The 5000-nt window shown below is 35.6% G+C and overlaps 1 protein-coding gene across 1 annotated transcript in view; it reads right to left on the reverse strand.

Moving 5' to 3' along the window:
• The window catches only part of pan (transcription factor pangolin), a 461828-nt gene extending 456928 nt beyond the window's left edge, over window positions 1–4900 (reverse strand). The window contains exon 1 of the mRNA XM_070124340.1: window positions 4819–4900. The gene's annotated coding sequence lies outside the window, so the exon portion shown is untranslated. The remainder of the gene's footprint in view (window positions 1–4818) is intronic.
• Window positions 4901–5000: the final 100 nt, after the last annotated feature.

Below are 5000 nucleotides of genomic sequence, written 5' to 3' on the forward strand. Positions count from 1 at the left end.
ATAACTGATAGTAGGAATATTATATTTATCATTGTTATCATCATCATTATTATTACCATTATCATTATCATTACTCTTATCATTATCGTTATATTTTTTCTAATAGGTATTATCATTATTGCTACTATCATCTTTATTTTCATCATCAGCATTTTTCTATTTTTTATCATTATTATCATCATAACTTGGGGTTGGTGTCATTATTATCATTACCATTACTATTAACACTATTATTATCATTACTATCATAATTACTATGATTATTATTATCATTATCATCATTATTACTATTACCATTATCATTATCACTATTATTACCATTATCATCATTATCATTACTACTATTGTTATCATTATCATCATTATTATTACCATTATCATTATTGTCATTATTATTATCATTATTATAACTATCATTATTGTTATTATCAGTATTATGATCATTATAACAGTAATAATAACCATCATCATCATCATCATCATCATCATCATCATAATAATAATAATAATAATAATAATAATAATAATAATAATAATCATTATTATTATCGTCATTATTGCTATCATTAACAATATTATTATTTTCTTATTAACATTATTATTATCATTATCATTATTATTATTATTATCAATATCATCATTATTATTATCATCATTACTATTATTATCATTATTATCATTGTTGTTATCACTAGTATTACCAGTATCTACTACAACACAACCACTACTACAACTACAACTACTATTACTACTGCTACTACTATTGCTATTATCCTATCATATTACTGCCCCTCTGGTTATAATTATCATTATTACAATCATGTTCACAATCCTTAATATTAGAATATCATCCCTTAACATTATGGGATGACGTCAGAAGTATAATGTGAATAACGTGAATGAAGTAAAATGGAAATTACACTAACAATACAATAACAAGAACACTTTTTAAAGACAGCAAACAGAGATCAGTGCAAATATTATAAGAAAGCTATCATGAACGGGAGGCACTTCCAATTAATAACAGTTATAATAGTATAACAAATATAACTTGTTATCATTGCTGTGATATCATTTAAGCACTGTATATGTGTTAGTTAAAATCCTTCTTTATACTGTGCTTCCGTTGCAGCTCGGCAAGTTGATAATACGCTCTTATTTATTCTAAATTTACAATACTTTTTCTAAAATATTTGTATTGGAATATTACTGTTGCTGATATTGTTGCTGTTAGTATTACAGTGACTATTACTATCATCATTATTAGCTGGACCAATGTTGTTATTTACATTCATAATAATATTCACACCAGTATTACGATTATCATAGAAGGTGTTATCATCACTACAATTATCTTAATTATCATCCCTTTTATTATGAGCATCAGCATAGTCACAAGAGAAACCTAATTCGGTCAACAGCTGTAGGCTCCACTGTACAAAGCGCGTTTACTGTGCACAACAAAGAATTTACATAAGTGTTCAATGCAATACGAAACCTCTGCTACACAAATACATCTCTTTCCACAAAAAAGCCTAACCATACGCCATAGACTGACAGACAAGAGACAGTTGGGCGTAAAAATATAATCACCCGTTACTTGTTCCCCCTCGCGGCGCATGCGTGAAGGAGGGCTGCGCTGTAAAAAGATGTGTTGTGACTAATAGCACGGCGCTAGGGGTCTTATCTCAGGTAGGGGTTGGCTCCCTCTTGGCAAACAGTGAGTTTACATTTCATCTGCAATGTATAATGTTTCCTTATATATGTAATTCAAACTTTAAAAATGCTTTTTGGGATTTTCGTTTACTATGTGACGTCCTACGAGCGTCGATTTCTCCGCATACTGCATTTTAGATCTGTTAAAAGGAAAAAAAATACAGGAAACATTGGAATACAAGTTATCAACCTCAGAAATGATATTCCGTCGGCAACTGAACTGTGCAAAGTGACACAAATTTCAATTTGATTCGGCGATTCCTCTAAATAAATTCCGTCTGACATCTATCATTCTAATCCGTTTATCCGCTTTCATTATCAACCCACTTGGATGCGAAGACAGTATATGAAGCGGAAATATAAACAATAGACCCGCGTCGAATCCTTGGGATGGATGCATGGGTGTGCTCGGGACGCGAACCATCTCTGACGAGTATAAAAACTACGCACATTGCCACTCCCTGTTGACCCTGTAACGTGGGAAGATCACAGAGACTATAACACTGCTACGTCAAAATTCTCTTTCTCGGTGTAATGGAGTTTAAAACGACGCTGGAAATTAGAGAATAAACATTGAAAAACAGCAGCTCTAGCCTTTATGATATTGAAGAGACAAGTGCAGACGAGAGGGGGGAGACAGAAAAAATAATAATATTCCAACTCCAAACGCCGGCAACACACGCTGGTAATACTGTTTCGGGCAATGGCTCCGCGACGAGACCGTGAGATCTACATCTAGCACTAAAGCGCTAAACGATTTTCGAAGGGGAGCGAGTACACAAGGAAACCAGCTAATTAATGCGCTCATATCCCTTCGAGGAAACGCTTACTAAATGCCGCAATGGTGGCAACACTGCCAGGTCAACAACTATTATTTCAAGCGATGGCGGGAGTGATGTTGCCTTTGAGGGCCTGGCTTTTTACCTTGGCTGCGTTTCATGTCCCGGATTATTTCCGTTTACACAGAAGTATTAGCGTGACCGAGCGTTTACCGTGTTAATTAGCCGAGATCAGCAGTTGTCCATTGTTGGGAAGGTTCATAAGTCAAATAAATATTTTTCGTTTAACCAAAAGCACTGATAATTAGAATATCTCTCACTTAATTATTAAAATGAGGCTTTGGAACCGCCCAGGCTGGTACTCCATGCGAGTGTGTTCACCGTGCACGATAAATTCAGTTACGGAAGAACAGACTACGATCTTTATATTAAGCTCTTTTCATTTTCAATTCGACGACGCAGGTTGGTGACGTCACGCCGAGACAAGAATAATCACAAATCTAAGCCTCTGAAGTGTATGCAAAGGTTCCTTCAAAGACACCACTTCAATTGCTCTATTCGTTCACACCTCCAAGAATAGGAAATAAAACGATCTCAAATCTGCTGTCTCTGTTTCCTTCTTTTTCTTTGGAGGAAATAGAAAACTAGGCAATTGCATTTTGTTTAAACAAGGGGAAAAACAACAATACAATGCTACAGTTCTTATCTCCATGGAAAAAATTATACATCTGGAAATCCTTTTAAAAGCATCCTAAATGCCTATGGAAAAGGATTATCATAATAATTACTCCTTCCTTAGATCACGACGGTAAGAAATTTCCAAAGCACAGGATATTCCCTGGAAATCACACATATGAAAATGAAAAGACATGATATGATCATATTTCTATTTCTTTCAGTGATTGGCTGGTTCGCGCTGCTAAGCCGATCGAGCTGCTTCCGAGATTAGAAGGATTTTAACATTCAGATTACACATCCTAAACAAAATGAAGTTTTGCGCTCCAGCCTACTTATGATTACAAAGATTTTTATATCTTTCTGCTTTTGGCGATTACCCTCCGAAGGCCTCTGCACAGCCCGCTACACGGCAGAGGCGTCACCGGGGATCACGCTTAGCTCATCCTGTTGTTTGGCCGGCGTCGTTCATCTGAGATCAGTGTGGACATAGCACTCTGCATGTATGTGGAAGCACGGTTGTTTACGAGTTTCTCAGCAAGTGTTATTGTTTACATCAAGCATTTGCGTATTGATTAGAGAGCTAATCAGCTGCAGATCCTGCTTATAGAATACATCTACAACTGATTGGCTAAAGGTCTTGCTTATAGGTTACATGCGCACCTGGTTGCTTTGCAGGTATGGGTGGCTGATTATGCGTCTAAGAGAGAGAAAGAGAAGAGGGAAGAGGGAAGAGGGGTGTGTGTGTGTGTGTGTGTGTGTGTGTGTGTGTGTGTGTGTGTGTGTGTGTGTGTGTGTGTGTGTGTGTGTGTGTGTGTGTGTGTGTGTGTGTGTGAGAGAGAGAGAGAGAGAGAGAGAGAAAGAGAGAGAGAGAGAGAGAGAGAGAGAGAGAGAGAGAGAGAGAGAGAGAGAGATTCTTGTGTTTCAAAGGTGCATGCAACAGAAGCGAAAGATGCAGATAAAATTGACATGTTCTACACTAATACTCATACATTTATACATGCAATCCTTTCTCTTCATTTTTCCATTCTTGAATTTTTCACGATAATGTTACATAACAAGCTGGAAATATTCACGTAATCGGATTTGCAGAGTCAACAAATTAATGCATTTAGGTGTACTTTAAACAACAAGAAATTATACATTTTCTCTACACTACAGAAATTTATAGAGTTACATATTTGCGCTTTCATTTACAATGTTCTTAGACATTCTAAAACTCTAAAGGGAGCATAGCTTTTGGCAAATGAAGAATGTAGTTTTGGGCAGATAAATCAGTATATTTCTTGGCAAATATAATGTAGACTGTTGGGAGATAAGATGTAGTTTTTGGCAAATGCAGAATGAATATTTTGGCAACTAAATGTAGCTCTTATTAGTAAGAATGTAAAATGTAGTTCCTAGGGAGTAGAAATGCACTTCTTAGCAGACATATCCATGACGTTCTTGGCAGATGAAATTCAAAATGTACTTCCAAATATATTTAAAAATGACAATGAAATTAAAAAAAAATAATAATAATAAAAAACGTTGTCCTTAGCAAATGTAGAATACAGTTTGGACAAACAGAATGCAAAATGTACTTCTCGACCCCTCCTCCCCCCAAAAAAGTGATTGAAGTTCTAAGCAAACAGAATGTAGAACATACCTTCACGCTGCGAAATGTAACGCAATGATGCAGTTTTCTCGCGGAGTGGCGGAGGTTGCGAGCGCTGACGTCCTTGTTAAGATCTGTTTCAGAAATAATAATAGTGGTAATAATAATAATGATAGAAATGATAACAATAACAACATCAGTAATAATAGTAATGATGATGATGATGGTGATGA

This window comes from Penaeus vannamei, chromosome 8 (assembly GCF_042767895.1).
Source record: "Penaeus vannamei isolate JL-2024 chromosome 8, ASM4276789v1, whole genome shotgun sequence".
NCBI classification, from domain to species: Eukaryota; Metazoa; Arthropoda; class Malacostraca; order Decapoda; family Penaeidae; genus Penaeus; species Penaeus vannamei.